Below are 26317 nucleotides of genomic sequence, written 5' to 3'. Positions count from 1 at the left end.
GGAAATGTTTGGAATCTGAAACAAAAACAGAAACTGCATGACTGAAAGGAGAAAACAGAGTTCTGAAGAAGTTCTGAACCTTTGATTCAAATTCTCTGCCCACAGATGTTCCCAGATCTGCTGAGCTTTTTTGTTTCCCTGCAATTTATATGTTTGCCGGTAAATGAACATTTATTTTATGCATTGGGATGAAACAACCTGCATCACCATGTACCAAATTTAACACTTTGAAAATCTGTGAAGTGATTGGATTCAAGCAAACCCAGAAATAATTCATCCACAGCGCGACTGGCCTCGGAAAGCCACCTCAAAAGATAAATAGCATAGCTTGTCTTGCAGTAGTCATGGCCGAGTGGTTAAGGTGATGGACTCGAAATCCATTGGGTTATTCCTGCGCTGGTTCAAATCCTCCTGACTACGGGTGAAAACGGAGAAAAAAATTCAAAGGCTGTTTATGTCAGGAGTCAAAGCAAGGACAGCAGAACTTTTCACTGAGATTGCAAAGAAGGGAAAAGGCAACTCACTACCTGTCATGATAGAACAAGCACAAACCTTCACAAAAGCTGACATGTTTTAGGATATACATTTGCAGGGGCAACCATAGTGAGGCGGTGAGGCTGTGAGCCATGTGCTGGAGCTCCAAACCAAACTTTCTCGTGGCGTTGAAAGCGAAATGAGCTTTGCATTCTTGATTTGCAGCAATGAAAATCCTTTCAAGGCCTCACTGAGAGCAGCAAACAGGACGGGAAGGTAAAATAGTCGACAAGCTGCTCATGGCATGTGTCAATTGACCAACCCCACCGACCGAATCACTGCAGTTGCTGGGAATGAAAAAAAAACCTAGTCTCAGCATTATGAACCTTTAGAAGGGAGGGGAGAATGAAGCGTGAATCTGTCCAACTGAACAAAGACAGTCAGGCACCTTGCCCTTCTTGAAGAGGCTCACACATTGACTCTGATATTCTCGGGCACATTTGTTGCTCTGTGTACAAGTATTCTATGTATATTTCTCCTATAAGGATAACTTAAATATAAGCCATGTGTCAGCTCTCTACCACCTCCCCCTACCGTCCCCTTGATCAGAACCCCACTCTGACCACCAAATCATCATCTCGCAGACCATCCAAAACATCATCACCTCAGGTGACCTCCCACCAACAGCCTCCAACCTCATCGTTCTCCAACCCCACATCGCCCGTTTCTATCTCCTTCCCAAAATCCACAAACCTTACTGACTTGGTTGACCCATCGTCCCTGCTCCTGCCCCATCAAACTTATCTCCACTTATCTCAACTCTATTTCCTCCCCCCAGTCCAGGTGCTCCCCACCTACGTCCGGGACACCACCCACGCCCTCCACCTCCTCCAAAGCGTCCGATTCCTTGGCCTTCTACACCTCATCTTTGCCATAGACGTCCAATCCCTGTATATTTGCATTCTCCATGCAGATGGTCTAAACGTCCTCTGCTTCTTCCTATCCCGCAGGCCAGACTAATCCTCCTTTACTGACTCCTATATCCATGTAACCAAACTCATCCTTAATCTTAACAGCTTCTCCTTCAACTCCTCCCACTTCCTATGGATGAAAGGAGTGGCCATAGTGACACAAGCTATACCTGCCTCTTTGTAGGAAATGTGGAACAGTCCCTATCCCACAGCTGCACTGGCCTCATCCCTCACCTCTTCCTCTGTTACTTCGATGCCTGTATCAGTGCCGCCTCGTGCTCCCACGAGGAGCTCGAGTAGGTCATCCACTTTACTAACACCTTCCACCCCCAAACTTAAGTTCACCTGGACCATCTCTGATACCTTTCTCTCCTTCCTGGACCACTCTATCTCCATCTCCGGGAGCCACCTGGAAACTAATATCTATTTCAAGCCCACCGACTCCCACAGCTGCCGAGACTACACCTCCTCTCACCCATTTTCCTGCAAGAATGTGATCCCCTATTCCCAATTCCTCTACCGCTCCCAAGATGAGATTTTCTACTCCCAGACATCTCAGATGTCCTTGTTTTTCAAGGGCCGCAATTACCACATCCCCCCCAAACAGTGGTTGAATGGCATCTCTAGTGTTTCCCACACCTCAGGCCTCACACCGCTTGCCCACAATAAAAGCAAAGACATAATTCCCTTTGTCCTCACGTATCACCCCATTAACCTCTGAATTCAACGCATCATTCTCCGCCACCCGCAATCTGACCTCACTACCAAGGATATATTTCCCTCCCCACCGTCATGTGCCTTCCAGAGGGACCACTGTCTCCACGACTTCCTCGTCCACTCCACACTCCCCACTAGCCCCACCTCACCCGGTACCTGTCCCTGCCACCGCAGGAGGTGCTACACTTTACCATACACCTCCCTCCTCACATCCATCCCAGGCCACAAGAAAACCTTCCACGCTAAACAGATGTTCACCTGCACATCTGCTAATGTGGTATATTGTATCCGCTGTTCCCGATGTGGCCTCCTCTGCATCAGGGAGACCAAGCAGAAACTCAGCAACCACTTTGTGGAGCAACTACACTGTGTTCATGGCAAAAAAACCTCCCAGTCGCGAACCACTTCAAAGCCTCCTCCCACTCCCTTGGCGACATGACCATCCCGGGCCTCCTCCAGTGTCACAACGATGCCACCCGAAGGTTGAAGGAACAACACTTCATATTCTGCTTGGAAACACTGTAGCCCAGTGGTCTTAATGTGGACTTCACAAGCTTCAAAATCTCCCCAACCCTGACCACACCCCAAGAACAGTACCCCCTCAACCCTGCTTCCTTGGTCTGTCCATGCTCTCTCCCACCTATTCGCTCCTCCCTCCTCACTGACCAACCCACATCCCCACTTCCTTCTGACACTCACCTCGACGAGCTTCATACCTGCCTCCTTAACCTGTCCATCTTCTCTCCCAGCCGGTCCATTCCACTACCTACCTTCTATCACTGCCCACTCTCTTTCAGAGACCCCTCTCCCTCCCCCATTTCTTAAGAAGTGTTCAGACCTGAAACGTCAATTTTCCTGCTCCTCTGATGTCGCCTGGCGTGCTGTGTTCACCCAGCTCCGCACCTTGTTATATCAGACATTTCTATCGTCTCTACTTCTCCATCACCACTCCCCTTGATTTCACAACATGAAAACTTTTGTCAGTGAAATTCTCCCAACCTTCACCTGCACATTCCTTTGTTCACTTCCCCTCCCCACCTCTCCCCGTGCCCTTGCTCACCAACCTGAACCATTCACCCAGTTTCAGAGTCCACTGCAGAGAAAAAGATGCTTTGGCCCATCGAATCAGTGCTAGTCAAATAACTATACAAGTGTCATTACCAGCTCTTTGCCCAGAGACGTGTCCGAAATGGCACCAACGTAAATGGAAATTGCCGACAAAGCTGTGCACGTCTCTCACCATCTGCGGAGAGAATTGATCTAAGGAAGGGAAACTTGACATGAAAAGTTAACACTGATTTCTCTTCATAGATGCTGCCAGACCTGCAGAACTTTGACATCTGCAGTTCTTTCAGTGTTTATTTTACACATCTAACGAGATTGGAATGCTATGATGGTTTCCTCCTCTCCCATATTTCCAGGCAGTGAGTTTCAGATTCCCACTATCTGAGTGAAAAAAAGTCCTCACATCTCATCTCAACTGCCTGCCTCTAATCATTAATCCTTGCCACCCTCAACCTGATACTGATTCCACCACCAAGCAGAAAGTTTCATTCTTGTTTACTCTGTCTATTTCCCTCATAAATGTATTAATCACAATCATGTCCTCCCACCCTCCCCTCTTCCCCAGCCCTCAGTGTATAACAAAATCAGAATTTGCTGGAAAAGCTCAGCAGGTCTGGCAGCATCTGTGAATAAAAAGCCTGTTAACTTTTCAGGTGCGGTGACCATTCCTCAGTCTATTCTGCTCTAAAGATTCTAACCCCAGTCTCTGAGGGCGGAGAGATTCTGTGCCGATAGATTAGACTCTGCCCTGCTGGGTGTCGCTCACATTTACTTTTCGTCTTTCAGATTTGAACCATCAGCAATTTTCTTTTGTTCTGTAATCCTAACAGACGGATTAAACATCACCAATAATTCAATTCATTACTCCATATGTCATTTATAGTTTCCTTGAAACTGTGATGAATATTTGAGGCCTTTCTCATTTGGAAGAGAGTTTAAATGTAGTTGTAATGTAACCAGCTCCCCACGATTCGATCAGTTGCCGGCTCTGCAGGCTTCCAATGCACTGACCGATGTGAGCAGTAAAATTGGCAACAGTTTCTTAAAACAGTGAAACCTCCAGTTGTACAAAGTCTCTTCAGATCTTCGCTGAGACCCTGCACGCAGAACAGACAAAGTGTTGACTGTGTCTCGTCAGCCAAATGAGAATTCCTTACGATCTGTAACAGAAACGACTGGATTTATTGAAGCAATTTCCCAGATTAATTCAGCGCCTGACAGAGTAGTTAGCAGTCAGGTGGGCTGCTCAAAGATGAGGGCAATAACTTTAAAAAATATTCATTTAAAATCCCGGAATAAGTGCTGAAAATGGTTTTTAATGTTCCGCAGGAGTAACAAAACCATTTGGTTTTTCTCCAGCACCATCTTATTTTTTTTTATTTTCTTGTAATTATCTCCCTTTCTCCTCTGCTCGGATTATCAATCATACCTTCCCTTGCTATTCAGCTGTTAACATTTTACTCACACCATCGAACACTTTTTGATCACTGACAGAGACTTATTTTTAGACAGAGGCTCACCATTTCCGACGTGCCACGGCGAAAAACCGCAACGGCGTCCTCAGAAGACAGACACAGGATGCAACCTATCGAGTACCCTTCATCATAAAGTACTTCCCCAGAGCGGAGTGATGGCACCGTGTTCTCCGGAGCCTTCAACATGTCAATGATGATGACCAGCACCTTGCCAAGATCATCCATACACCTCCACTTCTCACCTTCAAACAAGTGCCAAACCTTAATCAGGCTGTCGTTCGCAGCAAGCTACCCAACCTTCAGGACAACATCGACCACAACACCACACAGCCCTGTCACTGGCACCTCTGAAAGGTGTCAGATCATTGACATGGATACTACCATCAGATATGGGGCCACCACCCACCATGTAAAGGGAGATACTTATGTGGCTCGGCCAACATTATCGATCTCAAACACTGCAGGCAAGAATGCCCCGGGCATGGTATTTTAGTGAGACCGTGCAGGCGCTAAGACAACAGATGAATGGACTCTGTGCAACAATTGCCAGACAAGAATGTTCCCTCCCAGTTGGGGAACACTTCAGCAGTAAAGTACGTTAAGATTCCGAACTTCGGGTAAGCATGCAACGTGACCTTTGAGATACACGACAAAGCAGAATCACTGAGTGGAAACTGATTGCCAAATTCCATGTCCATGAAGATGGCCTCAACCATGATCTTAAGTTCATGTTGTGCGACGTGTTCCTACTGTACTGTTCTGTTTCTGTAAAATCTTTCTTATTGTCCTATTTCGACACCGTCACCTTGATAAATTGTTATGACCTCTCTACCTTAATTAGTTAGTACTGTTTTGGATTATTTATTACGTTTTTTAGACTATCAGCAGGCGATTTTTATATCTAACACATAATTCCAGCCATAACAAGGTGTGGAGCTGGAAGAACACAACAGGCCAAGCAGCATGTTAGGAGCAGGAAAGCTGACGTTTCAGGCCTAGACCCTTCATCAGAAATTTCTGATGAAGGGTCGAGGCTCGAAACGTCAGCTTTCCTGCTCCTAAGATGCTGCTTGGCCTGCTGTGTTCATACAGGTCCACACCTTGTTGTCTCGGATTCTCCAGCATCTGCAGTTCCTATTATCTCTGACGTAATTCCAGCCATTTGGTTTGTGCCAAGCACGGCCTTATTTTAAGTTTGTTTTTGTAATTATCTCTCTGCCTCATTTAATCGAATTAAAGTTCATCCCTTCACCTGTTATTCAGCTGTTGACACTTTACTCACACCGTTTAACACTTTAGATCACCTGCAGAGATTGTTTATTGGAGACTGCACTCAAACCATTTGTACGATCTTTTGATCTCTCTGTCCTTGATCTCTCTGCCCATAAAATCTGGCAATGGGGATTGGAGAGCGAGGTCAAACCCTGCTGCTTGTCCCAGTCTCACTCTGTGTGGAGCTGGGGAAGAGAGAATCATTGATGGATGTGTTTTGAATCCAATCCTGTTGTAACTTTTTCATGGGTTAAATGCAGGTCGGTGGTCACTTAAATTGCTTGATCCAAAATAACTAAAGTTGTGTGCCTGGATGGTCTCAAACACCCGACTTTTCAGTTTACCACCTAATGCTGACCGGTTGAGCCATAAAAACTGGCATCAACAAGCTATGCAAAATCCGCTAAAGCAGGGTGTCAGCGGAGTTCTGAAGGGCCGTTGTGAAGCCAGAGCTCTTGTTATTTTCAGAGTCTGTTGCCCATTTTCCCACTTTCAGCACCAAGCGTATCAGAGGCCCAAGCAGCCACAGTTACCCAGAAGAAATGTAAACATTGCAAACTTGAAGTTGCCCAGCTCCTTCGATGTTTCTGCCTGAGGTAGATCACTCATGATTTTGGTTACCGGTAAGATTCATACCCATGACTCGATAGAGACTAGAGCTTAAATGCAGTGACTTTGACCGCTCAGTCAAACTATCTACAAACAATTACTGCAGCCAGGCTATAGAAGCCCTTTCACATAGCTTCTTCATCAGATCCTCCTTCTCGATTTGATCCAAGATCTTAAAATTGTATTTCATGGCCCATTTCCCCTTGACTACTGTGAACTTATTGCTTTTATTTCCCTTACCTAAACCAATTATGAGCCTATAAGTCCAGTCAAATCTCCCTCCCATTCCAGTTGGTCCATCGCTTCACAACTCCCTCAGTCCTGAAACTTTCTGGTTTATGAATGAATCTATCTCCTCTGAGGATCCTCCCCTCCTGCACATTGTATGATAATCTCTGTTCGAGTATACCTGGTCATCCTCGGCCAGGAGGAGGGATGTTGTGAATTCCTGAAATAAAAGAGAGGTGTTGGAGCACCCAGTAGGACTGAAAACCTCTAGGGAGAGAGAAATAGTGTTAATGTTTAGAACCGGTTATTCTACTTTTATGTCTGCACTGATAGTGATTGATTTTTGAAGTTTCTTTCACTGAGGCTCATATGAGGACATACATATAAAATATTAAATCAAACAAAGGGAATAATTTGTGTGTCTGATTTCCAACCGAGACTGACACTGGCCTTACTAAACTTCTTTTACATAATATATAAAAAAAACACAGACAGGAAACTTTAAACAAACATCAAATCAAAATTTGGCATGATCAATCGATTAATCAGAAACTGGGCAGTATTGGCCTTTTGAGTGTAAGTATTCAGTTCCCTGTCATTCCCACTCACTGCATGTAATTTTTCTATTATAACCTTCATGTTGATCTAAATCTGACATTTGTATCCCATGATCCATTTCTTTTCAGTTAATGTGAACCGCTTGTTTTGCCCACATTGCCTCAACCAACAGTAAACAGTACAGCTCTGCCAAATCTCCCTTCAGCTTCCATTAATCCCTGACATCCTAAATCTTTCAATGTTTAACCTTCCTGGCAAAGGAATAGGTCTGCTCCCTCTAAGCGACCCTCCGTCCTTCCCAATGTGTGGGTGATCTCTGGTTTGCACAAACCCAGATGCTCTGTGTTCCCGTGTGTGATGTCATCATGCAGCAACAGTAGCACAGTGACGCCACCTTTTCCGTAGGGATTTCCTCAACTGAGAGATTTTTCTCTAACTCCAGTATTTCTGATATCTTTCCAGCTGCAGGTGCAACAGGAGAATCTCAAATTGTCAACAGTGACGTGGTGGAGTATTTTTGACCATTCGTCAACAATGTTGAGTTTTATTGCTGTGCCTGTTACCTGTGAGATGGTCTGTAGCTCTCGGGCTGGTGTGTCTCCTTTAGTATGGATCTGAATCCATTTCAGTACATTGCTCTGTTTCACTTCTGCCTTCCTTCTGTCTCTAATAATGTGTGAGTAACTGTCTGTTTAATGCTTCTGTTACTCTATCAGATTACGTCCAGATGAGCGTTCCACCACATTTCTTTGATCGAACCCTATGGGTTTAGAAGCTTTGTCTTCCCACAGTACGATTCATACTCAGAAATTATTCGTAATGCAGTCCTCTTCTGTACTGTTTCTGAGCTTATATTACCCAAGAAGTTCTGAACCATGTCATTCCTTCACCATACCCTGATACATGAACTTTGGATCACTCTCCACAGATATCAGTAACTATTGCCAATCCTCAGTTACCTCTGGAGAATATGATGTTTGACCTTTCTGAACCATTGCAGGCTGTGTGGTGAAGTCACACTTGCAATGATATTAGGTAAGGAGTTACCAAATGATCATTAAGGATTAGTGATGTTTTCCAAAAGAACAATGTAAATGTTTTCAGATTTTTGACTCAATCCAATGATCTGACATATTACACAGGGTTGTCACAAAACAATATCTGCTACCAGGAACTGATGAACATATTAGGACAAGTGACCCAAAACAGGCCAAAGAAGTAGGTTTCAAGGAATATCCTGAACAAACAAAGGGACTTTGAAACCCAGGGATGTTTAGAGAGTAAATTCAAGAGCTTATGGCCTTGGAAACTGAGGCCATGAAAAAGGTGGGAGAGTTAAAGCCAGAAATCCACAGGAAGTTGGAAGTCAGGGAGAACAAATGTCTTGAAGGAAAAACCAAAAGAACTGGAGATGCTGGAAAGTAGTAACACAAACAGAAATTGATGAAAAACTCAGCATATCTGGCAGTGCTTATGGAGAGAAAGCAGCATTATTGTTTTGTGTCCAGTGACCCTTCTTCAGATATATCTCAGAGGGGTTTGTAGCTGCAGAAGGAGGTTTGATGACAAAATTTCAAAATAAGGATATGAATTACAATACCTTGGTGCTTTGCCACCCAGAAAATGTGTATGTTAATGAGCACAGGATGACAAAACTTGAAGATGTTGAAATGGGTGATAGTAAACACACGGGCAGTAGATTTTTGGGTCATTTCAAGATTTCAGGAAAGTAGAATTAAGAAGCCGGCCAGGAGTGTGTTTGGGGAGTTAAGTCGAGAGGTAACAAAGGAATGGATGAGAGTTTCAGCAGCAGATGAACTGAGATGCTGTTGAGGTTGAAATTGTATGTGGACTTTGTGATAATGAGTGTGGGGGTGAGTAATGTGGTTGGAAGCTCATCTTGGGGTGAAATATTGCACCATGACTGTAAGCAGTGTGTTACCTGCCAGTTACCAGGGGCAGGGATGGAGTCAGTGGTGAGGCGATGGAGTTTGGCTGCCAGCCTGGATTGACATTTAGCATTGTCTATTTAAATGGGATCTATACCCCTTTTCAAAAAGGAATGGACTTGGCAGCAGAACTAATTTGTGAACCAACTATCAGCATTATTGAGACAAATTGTGGAGTTTATCTGTTAAGAAGTAAACTACAGTGAGAAACTCAGACAGCTATTTCCAGTTGAACGTGGGTTATACTGCTGATGCCAATAACTAGCAGTGAAACAACTTATAGGAGTTTTTGCAGCCTTGGTCTTCAAACTGTATCCTCCGTCTTGGGCTTTTATCTTCTGATTCTCGTTGCTTTCCGTTGCACAGACCTTTCTTGCGAATCTCCTTTATGTTTGTTCTTTTTTGATTAACCTCCCTCTCTGCCCAATCACAGTTCATATGAACAACACTCACCTCACTTCACCACGTGATGTTCTTCATGTTCATAATTACTCCCTTTACATCTCACCCGAGGACTGTTATACCTGTATTTATTAGCCTTATTTCACCGCCATTTCTCTATTCGCTGCCAGAGCGGTATCAAGAGTATCTTTAGCTTTGAGCTGCAGGAAGCCTTTTCAATCGCGACTTATTAAAAAAAAGGAACTGGGATGTTGTAAATCAGGAACAAAAACGAAGTTGCTGGAAAAGCTCAGCAGGTCTGGCAGCATCTGTGAAGGTAAAAAGACGGAGTTAACGTTTTCGTTGCAGTGCCCCTTCCTCAGAGCGACTTATTAAAGCCCCAGGATCGCTAATGTAACAATCTTTCTCATCCAGTTCTCAGTCTCATTTGTCTCAAAGTGTCAGAGTCTGATGACAATGACAACAGAAAGCACTGCGCATGCTACAGGTCACAATTGCGTCAGATTGATTGATGTCAGTGTGGGACCAATAGGAATACAGGTTTGACGTGAATGACCGGGCGGACGTCTCTGCCCTTATAACCAATCGGAATGAAGAGAGGGCTGGATCAGTGCAAACCACGTGATCCGTGCAGGTTCGCTGAGCACAGTCGGAACTAGAGACTCCGAGATACTTAGGTGTAGAGCTGGATGAATATAACAGGCCAAGAAGTATCAGAGGAGCAGGAAAGCTCACATTTTGTGCCTGGCCCTTTCGCTGAGACTAAGGATTGTGCAATTGATGTAAGAGCAGGACACGGTGAAGAAGGCAAAACGGCAGAAAGCAGGTGGGAAGTGATATTCGTATGGGCTTGGGAGTGCACGTCGGAAAACCCACATTTGAAACTCCCAGGCTCACGTTTGCAGAAAACAAATCAATGCCTCAGATGGCGATAGGCCCGTGTGACCGCCACCATCTTTATTGGGGGCAATGATCAGCGGGGCGCATGCGCGGTAGCATTGAAACTTTGAGGGCGGAGGTGAAGCTGGGCGCATGCGCAGCCGTCTCTGGCTGAAAGTGAGAGAACAAGGTGTGGGGCTGGAGGAACCCAACAGGACAGGCAGCATCAGAGAGGCAGGAAAGCTGGCGTTTTCGGGCCTACACCCTTCAGAAATGGGGGAGGGGAAGGGGATTCTGAAATAAATAGGGAGAGAGGGGGAGGCAGGTGGAGAGGAGACAGACAAGTTAAAGAGATGGGGTTGGAGCCGGTAAAGGTGAGTGTAGCTGAGGAGGTAGGGAGGGGATAGGTCAGTCTAGGGAGGATGAACAGGTCAAGGGGGTGGGATGAGGTTAGTAGGTAGTAAATGGGGGTGTGGCTTGATATGAGAGAAGCGGGTAGCTGAGAGGAACAATGGGTTAGTGAGGGGGGGAATGAGCTGGGCTGGTGTTGGACTGCAGTTGGGGGAGGGAGAGATTTTGAAGCTTGTGAAATCCACATTGATACCATTGGGCTGCGGGGTTCCAAAGCTGAATATGAGTTGCTGATCCTGCAACCTTTGGGTGGCATCTTTATTGTGTTGTAGGAGGCCCATGATGGACATGTCGGTGGAATGGGACTGGAAGGTGCAGTTGTTTATTGTGAACTGAGTGTAAATATTCTGCAAAGCAGTCCCCAAATTTCCCTGATGGAGAGGAGGCCACAACAGGTACAGCAGAGGCAGTATACCACATTAGCACCTGCATTCCCCATGCACGTGGCCTAAAAGCCCGATGCCTTTTCTTGTCCTGCAGGTCTGACCGGTTCCCCTCCACTGACCCCCTTGTGTGCCTAAGTGAACTCGTCCTCACGCTCAACAACTTCTCTTTCAACTCCTCCCACTTCCTACAGACAAAGGGGGTGGCCATGGGTACCTGCATGGGCCCAAGCTATGCCTGCCTCTTTGTTGGTTATGTGGAACAATCTCTCTTCCATACCGACACTGGCCCCGAATCCCACCTCTTCCTCCAGTTCATGGATGACTGTATCGGCACTGCCTGCGTTTTGAGTCTGGACCCTTCTTCAGAAATGAAATGAAATTACACAGAGCAAATTCAAACCAAGTTAAATGTTTGTTTCTTCTGGATTTCTTTCCCAGAATGTGGGATCATAGCAGCTAGCACTGCTAACTTAGTTCTGTGCTTCCTGATCACAGCTTTGTCGGCGACTGATCTCTCCAGTCTCTAATGATGGATATATTTGATCTCTGTTTAGTATTTTACTGTTATTTTCTTATACCTGTTGTAACTGAATTTTCCATTGCTGTCCACCTCCTAACTGTGCGCTGCTGTCTTACTAGATTAATTTTTGAATGGCGTCTTTCAAAGTCAGGCAATATTTTGGCAGAGAGTGCATTTTTCTTCCATTTCAGACCACCAAGTTTGACAGTTTTTTTTATTCTGGCGTTCATTTTTGCACTTCTGCAATATTTAGTCTGTTTTTCCTTCCACAGATACCAGCGATCGTTGCCAAAGCCCTGTTGCCTGTGGAAAATGTGATGTTCAACTTTCATGTGCTGCTGCAGTTCATATGATGAAGGTACTCCCACAATGCGGTCATTAGAGAAGTTACAGATCATTCATCTAGCGATACTGAAGAGCTGATGGTGTGTGTCCAAATCAACAAACTGTATGTATTTTTATCATATTTATAATTTCACAAAAATATTATCAAGGAACTTTTGATGTAAGGCCATATTAGATTAGTTGACCAAAAACATGACCAAATTCACAGGTTTTCATGACTATCTTAAAGAAGGAAAGCAAATCTGAGAGGTTTATCATAGGAATTCCAGACCATGTTGCCTGGCAACTGTAGAAAAAGCCTCCAGTAGTGAAGCAATGATTAAATACATTGACAATCATTTACTTTCAGACTCCAACAGAGTCTTGAAGGTTGTGTGGTGCAGGGAAACATGGGTCATCACGGCCAGGAATTAAATCACGGGTGAGAATTTTAAATTGTTGCTTATAAATAGGAGTCTTTGTGCGTCAGGGAGTACAGCAGTGATGTGTGAACAGGTTTTGGTACAAATGAACATGAGCGCAGCAGAATTTTATGTATTCTTGAGATTACAGGGACGTTGAATGTGGGAGGTCAACTGGGAGTGTGTTTGGATAGTTAAGCCTAGAGGTAACGCAGGAATAGATGAGAGGTTCAGCAGATGAGCTGAAACTAAGGTGTCATTGTCACTGAAGTGGAACGAAATGGTTTTTGTGCAGGACTCTGCTGTTGCCTTCACCTCACCTCAGGAATTCATCTGTGTGTGAATTTGTGGATCAAGTCTGTAATAAGATGAGGAACTGAGTGCCTGGCGTGACCCAAACTGGGTGTCACTGAGCATGTTACTGCTAAGTGCTGCTTAGCTCCACTGTTGACAACACCTTCCATCACTTTACTGAAGATAGAGAGTAGACTGCTTGAGGGGAAATTGGTCAGGTTGGATTTGCTGTGTTTTTGTGCTGAACAGACCTGGGCAATTTCCCAAATTGTCAGCAGATGCCAGTGCTGTAGCAGGACTGAAACAGTTTGTCTTTGCAGGTAGCAAGCTCTAGAGCACAAGTCATCGGTACTGTTGCCAGTGCCCATAATCTTTGCTGCACTATTCCTCCATTTATTAATATCATTTGAAATGAATCAAATTGGTTGAAAACTCACATCTGTGATATTGAGGACCTCTGGAGAAGGCCTCTGGCACCTTATTTTTAGCTATGCCTGGAGCTGCTCTTGGCATGCCCTCCTATACTATCCATTCAATCAGTGTGGTTCCCCTGGATCAATGGTAATGGTTGAGTGCACAATATGCTGGCCCATGAGGTTACAGATTGTGCTGGAAAGTTCTGCTGCTGTTGATGTCCGACAAAGCTTCAAAGATATCTGGTTTTGAACCCCTATATCTGTTCCAAGTCTGTCCCATTTAGCCGAAGTTAGTGCCACTCAACGCCACTCAGGGTATTCTCAAGTTTAAGATGATGCTTTGTCTCCACAGGACTGTGCGGTGGTTGCTGTTACCAATACTGTCACGGACAGTTGCATCTGCAGCTGGGAAATTTGTGAGAATGAGATCTATGTTTTTCCCTTCTGTTGGTTGTGTCAGCACCTGCTACAGTCCCAGAAAGTCAGCTTTGTCCTTTAGGACCTGACCAGCTTGATTGGTAATCCTGCTGTGAACTACTCCTGATGGAGGGCATTGAGTACACCTATTGCCATTTACACTCTGTGCTTACTCCAAGTGCTGTTTAACATGGAGTTTTTAATCAAAATTCACTCTTGGGATGTGGAAATCGCTGGCTGGACCAGCATTTATTGCCTGTCCCTGATTTCCCTGAAGGCAGTTAAGAGTCAACCACATTGCTGTGGGTTTGGAGTTGCATGTCATGCAGATCAGGTAAGTATGGTAGATTTCCTTCCCGAAAGGACACAAGTGAACCCAAATAATCAGCAATGGTTTCATGGTCGTCATTCGACTATTAATTCCAGATCATTATTTAATTCAAATTCCACCATTTGCCATGGCAGGATTTGAACCCAGGACCCCGCAATGATGTCAGTGTCTCTGGAGTAATAATCTAGGGATAACACTGTTGCCAATTTATCAACTGAGGGAGGATGGTTCATGGAATTCAGCAGGAGCCATGAGTCTTCCAGGTGGCAGAGTCAATGTTGTACTCCCAGTTCAATTACTGCGATCAGAATAGCACTGTGCTGTCACGTCTGGCCTGCTCTTGGGACAGGCCTTCACTAAGGACAGTGATGGTGGCGTGTGTCACTTGTCTATAAGGTAAATTCTATGCATACGACGCTGTTTCTTGACTAGTCTTTGAGCCCTCTCTCCAAATTTTGCCACTTGCCCCCAGATATTAGTAAGGAGGAGTTTATGGAGTCGATAGGGCTGATTCTGCAGTTGTCTTTCCTCGTGCCTTGGCAGATGCCAAGTGTTCCACCCAGCATCATTCCTTTGTTGAGGCTTTGCAGTGATTTGCAACTGAGTGGCTTGCTGAGGTTGGCAAATTTCTTTCCCTGAAGGACATTAGATTTTCTCCTTTTTCTGCCATTAGCAATGGTTCCATGGCAACCAGTTGATTCTTAATTCCGTTTTTTTTATTTAATTCAAATTCCACCATCTGCTGAGATGGGATTCAAGCGCGGACTTCTGTTGTAAATTTTAATATACTAGATAAAAGTTAAATCATTAGGTTTGTTCAGCATAACACTGGCGAGTCATCTATTCTAATATCTCCTTTCCCGAGAGGGAAAAAAACATTGCTTGAACTATTGCTTGGCATCTTCTCTGTGAAGTGTCTCGGAGGTCGTTGTCCATCATCCTGTCTCCTCCATCCTCCCCTCCAACAAGTGAGGGAGACACATAGAAACTCCATATCATTAAGATTGAGGCAATCCAAATCAGATGCCTCTGCTGCTTCCCTCTCTGCCACTAGCCCACCAAACCAAATTGCCTTGCATGTTGCTCGGCGTTTTAGTCCTAAACATGCATCTTTCTCCAGTCTTGTGTCAAGCCTTATCAGAGCTCGTCTTAATCCTTTGCCCTACTCCTGCTAAATCACAAACATTCTGCGTCTCTCTTATTTCTCCTCCTCTTTGCCTCTTCCCCCATGCCAGTTCAGATATTGTCCTAGCACTCGTCTGGATTGTGTTGGAACATTTTGGTGGAGTGGGATTTTCTAATGACAGTGAAGTCAAATATTGGTTTTAATATTTGACTTCACTGTCGTTAGAAAATCCCACTCCATCTCTATTCTCTCTTTCCTGTCACTAAATCTTGGCCATTCTTTGCCATGTGTCAAAGATCTGCAGTTCTGGTCAGTGACATGAAGTCCCAAGGTGGAAATTCCTAGAAACCCAAATAGATTTCTCCCTGAATCGATGACTGGCCTCCACATTGGATAACGTGCGATAGGGACAATGCACAGTTATCTTCGGCCAGGATGAGGGGATGTTGTGAATTTCTACCCGGACTGACAGCGATGGATTTTATGAATTTGTGTTACAGGATATTACAAGTGGACTTTCAGGTGGGGAAACTCAATAATTGTAACACTAAACTCTGACAGAATTACTCAATTCATCAACATCTGGATATTCGTATTGTGTGAGTATTGTGTTCCTGCTGACTTCTCATTTGCCGTGTAATTTTTTTCTCTTAAATCACCCCATTCTCTCAATAGATCATTCCTAAAATTTTCAGTATATGTCCTGTAATCTTTTTTATGATCAGTCATGAGTGTACATTTTATCATCCTGAACTGTTTCTTTTGTCAACACCTCTATCAAAGGTCCCTCAAAATCCTTTGTTTCAAGGAGAACAATCTCAGTTTCCTCAAACATCTGATTCCCCAATGACTGTTTGCTGTCTATAAGGCACTCGTCTGGATTGTGTTGGAACATTTTTCACTTCCCTGCATGAGTACAGCCCCAACACTGTTAGAAAAAGTGAACATCCTCCAGATGAAGCGCACTGTCAGAGTTGTGTCCCAGCCACCACATTCAACATTCCCCTCTACACCACCGAGGCACAGTGGCATCTCTGTGCCAAAAGTAAAGTCACCATTTTCCGACCTGACCATAGGGCTGGTTTAACCTGAAGATTACCACACCCCAGGCGAGGGGAGAGTTTGAGAAGGAGAGTCCACCTATTATAGATGGATATTCGCTCTGTACCAGCAACGCCCAAGTCACATGAAAGAAGAATGTTAAAAAAACAGCCCTAACCATGCAACTCTTCTTTACAAACCATTCTGTTAAGTCTCCTCTGCCCCCTATCAGGGACCCTCCCGTCCTTCACGGTGTGTGGGGGATCTTTGGTTTGCACAGACTCAGCTCATCTCTGTTCCTGTCTGTGATGTCATCATGCTGTGACAATGGCACTGAACCTCACTGTCTGTGAGGGTGGTAGGCACAGAGATCCTCATAGCGTTTAAGGCATATTTAGATACACACTTGTGATGCCAACGCAGACAGGTCTATGGGCCAACTGCTGGAAAATTAGATTAGAATAGTTAGGTGGTGGATTTTAACTGGCAGAGGCTGGATGGGCCACCATCCGAGACACTTCACAGAGAAGATGCCAAGCAATAGTTCAAGCAATGTTTTTTTTCCCCTCTCAGGAAAGGAGATATTAGAATAGATGATAATTGAATAGATGGTTAATGTTTTTGGGAGACAAGTGAGGTATAGAGATGAAGCAGTTTACCAAGAAATTCTGGAGCTTGAAGCCCAGGAAATTGCACGTGCTGCTATCAAGTGGCGGAATAAAAATGGGGCATCATCATTAGGACTGTATTAGAGGAAGGGACATGTTGAGATTTGTGAGGCTGGAGGATATTAGAGACTGGAAGGGTTCTGAGACTGGAGAAGATTACGAAAATAGGGAAAAGTGTGAGATTGGAGGAAGTTGCAGAAATGGTGAGGATTGAGAGGCTGGAGGAGACCTCAAACAGAAGGAGGTTTGTGAGGGTAAAGGCAATTACACATCTACGGAAGTTTATACGGGCTGGAGGAATTTACAGAGATAGGAGGGTGTTGAGGCTGGAGGAGATTCGAGATAAGGAGGCTTGAGAGACTGGAGGAATCTACAGAGACCGTGAGAGTTCTGAGGCTAGAGGGGGATTCCAACAGTAGGCAGGTTGTGAGGCTGGGGAGAGATTCCAGTGATAGGAAAGGTGGTAAGGCTCGAGGGTGGAGCCTGCAATAGTGCAGGCTCCAGGGTCATTTTCATGATAGGGAGGGTAGTGAGGATTGAGGTATGATTCTTGCGATAGGGAGTGAGGTGAGGCTCCAGGGTGGATTATCATCTAAACGACACAGTGGTGCACTTACAGTACACGGAGTGCATTAGTGAGAGAAAGTGGTTCACCGCCACTTTCTCCAAATCAAATAAAAATGGACAGTCAATATTAGTCTGGGCAGCAAAGACCACATCCCATAAGTAAGTTACAATTATGATGGGTGATGATGGGAACTGCAGATGATGAAGAATCTGAGATAACAAAGCGTGGAGCTGAATGAACACAGCATATGCTGCTGGGCCTGCTGTGTTCATTCAGCTCCACACTTTGTTATCTAAAATTATGATGGGTTTCTGGTTTGGAGAGAGCTAACAGAAGCTCGGATGATTCTCCTTGGGGCTGATTAGCAATGATTTAGTTGAGTAGTTGGTTTGTTTCCAGGATATTAGTTTGCAGAGAGAGAAAAAAGATTAACATTGTGGCAATGTTTGGTAACTGCAGAATACAACATTCAGGTAATTGGCAAATAATGCAGTGTGAAAACTTGAAGATTACTTGACTCAGCAAGTTCCCAGGATCTGGAACAGTCTGAATGGCAGCTGGATGCAGATTCAGCAGTTATTCCCAAAGATTTGGGATTTAACTTTTCAAGGAATGATCAAGAGGGCCATGGACAAATGGCAGGGGACTTGGGTCAGATTTGCAACACCTCTAGAATGAGAGTGAAGCTTTTGTCAGGGTTGCACATGGTCGACTAATCTGTAAAGTTAGATCACATGTGATTCAGGAAGAACTTGCTAATTGGAAACAAAATTGGTTTAGTTATAGGAGAGAACGTGGTGCTGGAGGATTTTTCAGAGTGGAGTTCTGTGACCAGCGTGTTCCACAGCAATCGGTACAGCCCACTTTTGTTTCTCATTTACACTAACGATTTGGATGAGAATTTAAGGGACAAGATTACTAAGTTTGCAGATGATACTGAATTGTTGGTATAGTGGTTAGTGAAGGTTATCTCAGATGATGGTGACATGTTAATCAATTGGGTCAATGGGTTGAGGAGTAGAAGATGAAGCTCAATTTGAATAAATGTGAAATATTGTATTTTGGTAAAATGAACAAGGGTAGGAATTACACAATTGATGGTTACACCCAGGGTAGTGTTGTGGAACAGAGAAATGCTGAGATTCACTGCATAATTCTTCGAAGTTTATGGAGACAGGCCGACAGGGTGGTTAGTAAATTGTTATGCACACTTGCCTTCATTGCTCACTCCTTTGAGTATAGGAAATGGGATGTTATGTTGAGGTTGTACAGGACATTGTTGAGGCTTCATTTGAGGTATTGCGTGCAGTTCTGGTCGCCCTGTTACAGGAAGGACATTATTATTAAACTGGAGACAGGTCAGAAAAGACTTGCTGAGATGTTGCCAGGAATGGAGGGCTCAATTATCAAAAGAGACTGCCAAAGCTTAAACTTTTCTCACTGGTTACGGGGTGACCTTACAAATCCTCATAAAAAACATGAGGGGCACAGATTATGTGAATATTAAGGGTTTTTTTCCCCTAGGTTGGGTGATTAAGACAAGGGGACATGTAAGGTGAGAGGAGAAAGACATATTTGAAAAAAATATGAGGGTCAATTTTTCTTTTACAGTGTGGTTCATGTGTGAAACGAATTTTCAGAGGAGGTGGTGGATGCAGGTACAGTCACATTGTTTAAAAGGCATTTGAATTAGGACATATATAAGAAAGGTTTAGAGGAATATGTGCCAGATGCAAACAGCTGTGATCAGTTTAAATATAAAAGTTGTATATTTCATATACATTTCTAAATTGGAGGAAGGCCAACTTTGACAGTATTGGGCAAGAACTTCCAAACTATGATCGGGAGAGGTAATATGCAGTTAACGGTATACTTGGAAAGTGGAAGGCCTTCAAAAATAAAATAGGGAGAGTCCAGAGGCAGTATGTTCCTGTTCATGTGAAGGGCAAGGCTGGTAATTGTCGGGGCTATTGGACGACTGAAAAAATTGAGGCTGTGGTTAAGAAAAAGAAGGCAGCGCATGTCAGGTAATGACAGCAGGAACTGGGTCAATCCCTCAAAGTATAAGGGCAGTAGGAGTATACTCAAGGGAAATGAAGATGGCAAAAAGGAGACATGAGCTATCCTTATCCAAGAGATTCTGACACTTCATTTGGGACAAAAAAGCAACTAGGGACAAAACAGGGCCCCTTTAAAGATCAACAAGGCTGTCTGTGTGGAACTGCAGGGTGAGATGTGAATGAGTATTTCACATTAGTATTTACAGCAGAGAAGGATATGGAAGCTAGAGAACTTGGAGAAATAAATAATGAGTTGACAAGTGTCCATATTACAGAGGTCTAGGTGCTGGACGTCTTAAACTGCATAAAGGTGAATAGGTCCCTGGCACATGATCAGGTGTTATCCACAAACTGTGAGAAGCTGGGGAAGTAATTGCAGGCCCCTTGCTGAGATATCTGCATCACTGAGACACTGGTGAAGTGCCAGAAGGCTGAGTGGCTAATCTGGTGCCATTCTTTAAGGAAAAGCTAGAGGACCATTGACCATTGAGCCTGATGTCAGTGGTGGGTAAATTGCTGGAGGGGAATCTGAGGGACAGGGTTTGCATGTGTTGAGAGAAGCAAAGACTGATTAGGGATAGCCAACATGGCTTTGTGAGTGGGAAATCTTGAGAAACTAACTTGATTGAGTTTTTTGAGGAAGTGACAAAGAAGATTGAAGAAGACAAAGCAGTGGACTTTGTCTAAATGGGCTTCAGCAAGGCATTCACCAAAACTACACATGACGGACAGGTTAGCAAGATTAGATCAAGTGGAATCCAGGGAGAGTTAGCTATTTGAAACAAAATTGGCTTGAAGGTAGGAAACAGGATCGTGGTGGGGGTGCTTTTTTTTTCTCAGTCTAGATGACTATGAACAGCAGTGTGCTGCAAGGATCGGTGCTGGTTCCACTGCTTTTTGCCATTGATACAAGTCATGTGGCATGCATATTGGAGGAATGGTTACTAAGTGTGCAGATGACACAAATTGTTGGTGTAGTAAACAGCAAAGAAGTTTATCTCCAAGGACAATGGGATCTTAGTCAGATGGGTCGATGGGCCGAGGTGTGACAGCAATCAGTTCAGTTTGGATAAATGCGAGCTATTGCATTATGGTAATGAAAATCAGGGCAGGGCTTAAACAGTTAATGGTGAGGCCCTGGGGACTGTTACACGACAGACACTCCTTGAGGTGCAGGTGCACAGTTCCTTGAAGGGGGATTGCAGGTACAGAAGGTAGTGAAGATGATATTTGCTATGCTTGCATTTATTGGTCAGTGCATTGAGTGCAGGAGTTGGGAGGTCATGTTATAGGCTGAACAAGGCATTGATGATGCTGCTTTTGGAATACTGTGTTCAATTCGGGCCTCCCTGCAATAGGAATGATGCTGTTAAACTTAGCAGGATGCAGAAAAGATTTACAAGGATGTTGGAAGTTTTGAGCTGCAGGGAGAGGCCGAATATGCTGGGGCTATTTTCCCTGGAGCGTTGAAGGCTGAGAGGTTACCTTAGAGGTTAATAAAATTATGGTGGGCATGGAGTGAGTAGCCAAGTTTGTTTACCTGGGGTAGGGGAGACTAGAACTAAACACATTGGTTTAAGCTGAGAGGGAAACTTTTTTAAGGGAAAGTGGGTGGTGCCTGTGTAGAATGACCTGCCAGAGGAACTGGTGGAAGCTGGTACAATTATGACATTTAAAAGGCATCTGGATGGGTATGTGAATAGGAAGGGTTTAGAGGAATATGGGTCAATTGCTTGCAAATGGGATTAGATTAATTTGGGACATATGGTCAGCATGGACAACTGGGATGAAAGGGATTGGTTTATGCTGTACAACTCTGACTAAGCATTTTTTGTTTTCATTTCAGATTTCCACAATTTTACTTCTGCACTGTTCTTAACCTTTTGATCCCTCTGAAAGACTGAGTTACAATGCCTGCCCTTGCTCCCTGGCTCTCCCACCTCTCTTTCAGCAGTTGTGTGCAAATACTGACTGGATCCCTTACCTGGAGGATATTTATTTGAATTTGTTCTAATGATGATCCAGCATATTTCCCAAGTGTCGCTCCATAAATGTCCAGAGGATTTCTCGATTTCACAATCTGTGGTTGTTCTTCTGGTTCCTCACTCGCTGCACTTGCTTTCTGTTTGAAAGCTTGGTCTGCAATTGGAGAATTCAAACAGGTCCACATCGAGCTCTGACAGTCACTTTGTTTATCACAAACCAGTTACCTCAGGATTTTGAACATTGGAGGAAAAAGCAGCATTCACACTGGGGAGAAATGCACATGATCTGTAAAGAGTCTGTGAAGATTCATCTGAAATGTCCGAACACCAGCGCAGTGACACTGGGGAGAGACTGTGGAAATGTGCAGATTGCAGGAACGAATTTTTTAATCCATCCCAGCTAGAAACTGACCACCAGAGTCACACTGGAGAGAAACCATTCACCTGCTCTGATTGTGGAATGGGATTCACTCAGTCCTCCAGCCTGCTTAAACACCAGTGAGTTCGCACTGTAGAGAAACCATTTACATGCTTGAAATGTGGGAAAGCATTCACTCAGACATCTCAACCGCTGATGCACGAGCAAATTCACACTGGAGAGAGACCGTTGGCCTGTTCTGCGTGAGGGAAAGGCTTTGCTGACTCGAATTGCCCGCTGATCCACCAGCGACTTCACTCTGGGGAGTGACCATTCATCTGCTCCCAGTGTGGGAAGGGATTCACTTGCTCACCTCACCGACAGAGCGTTCACTCTGGGGAGAAACCATTCACCTGCTCTAAATGTGAGAAAGCATTCACTTGGTCATCCTACCTGCCTGTGTTCCAGCAGGTTCACACTGGGGAGAACCCATTCATGAGCTCTGATTGGGGAAAGCATTCACTCAGTTATCCAAACTGTTAACACACCAGTGACTTCACAAAGAAGCACAGTTGAATTATTTTGCTGTCACTCTCACTATCAAGTGAACCATGGTTTTGGGCTGTTTGTACTGATGTTACTGATCCCTGCTCAATTAAAGGTACAGGTATTGTGGATAAAATGTTAATATCAGTTGTGTATCTGTCAGGTAGAGTTTGGAAATAGTCACGTTATCACGACACATTGACACATTCTCACTGACTAAAGACTAGCTGCCTGCACAGTATGTGAAAAGGGATTTCCTGGTTCATCGGGACTGGTTAACGAGCAGCAAATTTCTGAGTAACTGTGAAGTTGGTTTTTGATTCTGCTGTTAGCTATATCCAAACCATGCTTTTTGGGCTTGCTTCTGGAGATCATAGGATCCCTCCAGTCTGGAGGCAGACCATTTAGCCCATTGAGTTCACACTGAACTTACAAAGAGTGTCCTACCCAGACCCTCCCTGCGTGGGTTTCCTCCAGGTGCTCTAGTTTCTTCCCACAGTCCAAAAATGTGTCATTCTACCGAATTTGCAATGCTAAATTGCCCATAGTGTCTTGTGTGCCAAATGCAGGGTAGGGTGTGAGACTTGGGTGAGATGCTGTTTGGAGGGTTGGTAATGGACTGAATGGCCATCTTCCACAGTGTAGGGATTCTATGTTGATCTTAATGGCCCTTTATTTGTTGTGCCTGGGCAATATGTTTGCACACCTTCTACAATTATGGATTCTATTGCTCTCCACAGACATGTTTCAACTACTAATAGATATTCCTTTATTGGAAACAATCAAAGGAAAGTTTTGTTTTTAAATCCAACCAAAAGATTGGGATGAGTCATATTCTATATCCCTGATAGCCGATTGCAAAAATGCAATGAGACCTGGTGACCTATCCATGGGGAATGCAGTCTCTTCAGATCTTTACCAGGTGTCCATAGCAGTGACGGATCTCGTGATGAAGACAAAAACCAAGACATTGTGTGATATCTAGTGTATATTTTCTATTTAGTCTGCTGTCCATTACTCCACATGTCAAGTTTGTTTTCGGAGACCCTCCGGACTTGCTGCAATCACAAGACACTGACCTGTTTAGAAAAACACACATCCTTTTATTACCAAGCAAGTACAAGCTGTGGAGAATTACTGTACTCAACCCGGCACAGAGTGCAGAGTCTCGCAAGTAATTCTCCCCGAGCAGCAGACAGTGCCCGCTTATTATACTTGACAAAAGACATGATACTGAAAATGATTTCACAATTTATAATGGCATGATGCATAAAACAATTACTACAACAGACAAAAATAGGATACCAAGCAATTATTACATCAAGAACATAAAAGACCAGCTTATATATCGATTGCGAGTGAAGTAGCTGCGAATGGCAGGAGGCGATTTTTGAGTTGTTGTCCAGGACAGATTGTGATTTCAAGTTGCTAGTGTGTCTGGCTAGAACAAAGTCAGTGCCCTGGCCCCTTTGCCAGCGACAGAAGTTACATGCTTTAGAGGTTTCACACCCTTACAAATTTTCCCCACCTAACCCTATTTGAAACAACAGTTTGATTCTAATTTTAATTCAGTCAGGAAGCTTAAGACAGTGTCTGCATACCAATGTGTGAGAAGAAAAGGAATTACAAAAGCTTTACACTGAATTCCTGGCTGGGCAGGAAGCTTCAGGGTAGTGTCTGCATACCTATGTGTAGGTAGATAAGAGCTTACTTCTGTAAATTGAAGTCTTTTATCTGCATTTGATTCCTATACAGAGACTTTAATTTATAGAAGTAGATAAATCAATGGGATGTCATCACATTAACATCTCACACAGAGACTGAGATACGGTCTGGTGACCGAGATTTGAATCACACCATTCCAGATGGTGGAATTTGAGTTTTTTTTAAATCTGGAATTAAGAATCTAATGATGACTGTGAATCTATTGTCAGTTAGAAAAACCCATCTGTTCACCTGTCCTTTTAGGGAAGAAAACTTCCATTCTTATCCAGTGATATCAAGATTCCATGAATGATTTTTTATTTAACAAAAAAAAACTCCTGCAAATACATTTACCTCTGTCTTAATTTATTTAGCAACCGACAGTTCAAACTGTTTGATGGTCATTTTCACTTCTAATCAAGTTGTGGCCGTTTCATGGTTGAAATAAAAAAAAATGCATGAATGGAACCACAGTTGTTCTCATAGGAACAATACATGCTCTGACATGTTTGAAAAAAAAACCTCATCTCACTTATGAGCCAGATATCAAAGCTGACCAGATCCTGATGCAGTGTACCATGAAAGTGAAATTCTTCACCATCTTATCTACTTGTGTTGCTATTTCAGGGAGCGATGGACTTGAACCTCCCAATCTCCTGAACACCTTTGAGAATTGCATCAAACTGACCCCTAGTGGCAGGAATGGACAGCATCAGCTTGGATTGATGCTCATAATTCAGGCTCAACAAATCTACTGGAGCATTTTGGGAATGTAACTCGTGGTGAGTGTGGCCACCTCTCTGTACTGTAGTGATACAGATTCCCAGATCCCGATTGTCCCAAATGGCTGACTGACAGTGTCGAAGTCCCTGGGCTGATATCGAATGATTCCTTGGCCATGCTGTGTCAGGATCTCCTGACTGAATACTATCTCCCTTGCCCTGACTGAGAACAGTTTCCCTGAGAATTTGAGACGTGCCCATTTGGTCGAAACACATGTGTTTGTTGCCACAGCTGCTGACCAGCCCTTGACTGACTGCTGGTGATAACAATGCTAAGCTGCCTGTCTTATGCCTGTGATAAACACCAGGCAAGACAGGAGCACTGTGAGACATTAAGTTCTAGTTGAAACATCAAAGTGCAAAAATGTCAGGGAAGGGCAGAGATATTGCAGCATAACTCGTGTCAGGTGCTGAAAAGCTTGTAGAGTTCTTAGAGCAAGAATGTACTTTGTGGACAGGCAATTCTGCATCTTGATTTAGCATTTTTATTTAACTCTGGCTCATTTTGCGAGATTTGCAAATATATCTCGGTCTGGCTAGTGTGAGAATTGGCTTTCGGAATAATGTGCCACTGACTGTCATTCACAGTTGTATCCCACATCAGTGAATTGGTAATCTGATTAAGCGCTCAGGCCTTGGCATGAGAAAAATAAAGCAGTCACATGCACACTTGTTTGATTAGTTGCTCTGCACTCAAATGAAAAACGTGTGTTGTATATGCCATATCCTTTCCTAGCTCACAGTGTTTCCAAAATCTCTACTTCAATACATCCCAAGTCATCATCAAAGTCAACACTAGTGAATATTTCGATAGCTTCATCTTTTTTTTCTGAAATGCTATTTGTAATGAGGTAGTGTTGGCAGGCGATTTGCTTTTACTTCTGATGCCATGTGTGGATATTTGGGGATGGTGTTGGTGGGAAGGTGTGGCATTACCAGGGATGAGGCACTAACATCAGAGCAAGTGTTGAACATGCAAAAATGGACAGATTAACAGTTACCTTGGAACAAGCATATTTGGAGAAAGTTGGGTGAGAGTACTGAGAGAAAGCACTTTGGCGGCATGGTGGCTCAGTGGTTAGCACTGCTGCCTCACAACGCCAGGACCTGTGTTCGATTCTCGCAGACTGCCTGTGTGGAGTTTGCACATTCTCCCTGTGTCTGTGTGGGTTTCGTCAGGGTGCTGCCACAATCCAAAGAGGTGCAGGTTAGCTGATTGGCCATGTTAAATTGCCTGTAATGTTTAGGGAGGGGTAGATTAGGTGGGTTGTAGGTCTGGCTAGGATGCTCTGAGGTTTAGTGTGGACTTGTGGGGCTGAAGGGCCTGTTGAGCAGATGCTGGAGAATTCGAGATAACAA

At 44.0% G+C, this 26317-nt stretch overlaps 1 long non-coding RNA gene and 1 other non-coding gene across 3 annotated transcripts; both read left to right on the top strand.

The window, feature by feature from the left end:
* The first annotated feature begins 338 nt into the window (after positions 1-338).
* On the top strand, positions 339-420 carry trnas-cga (transfer RNA serine (anticodon CGA)). The gene has a single exon. It is a non-coding gene; the product is annotated as a tRNA-Ser (tRNA).
* A 9899-nt stretch (positions 421-10319) lies between these two features.
* LOC132209464 (uncharacterized) lies at positions 10320-25546 on the top strand. Of its 2 annotated transcripts, XR_009445548.1 has the most exons (5): positions 10320-10546; positions 12189-12364; positions 15747-15845; positions 19135-19181; positions 21430-25546. It is a non-coding gene; the product is annotated as an uncharacterized LOC132209464 (long non-coding RNA). The 2 variants fall into 2 exon arrangements; XR_009445547.1 differs by lacking the exon at positions 19135-19181 and having other exon boundaries at positions 21430-25545.
* The last annotated feature ends 771 nt before the right edge of the window (positions 25547-26317 follow it).

This window comes from Stegostoma tigrinum, unplaced genomic scaffold, assembly GCF_030684315.1.
Source record: "Stegostoma tigrinum isolate sSteTig4 unplaced genomic scaffold, sSteTig4.hap1 scaffold_98, whole genome shotgun sequence".
Taxonomy (NCBI): Eukaryota; Metazoa; Chordata; class Chondrichthyes; order Orectolobiformes; family Stegostomatidae; genus Stegostoma; species Stegostoma tigrinum.
The sequence above is the reverse complement of the archived record's forward strand: the minus strand, read 5'-3'. Positions and strand labels throughout refer to the sequence as shown.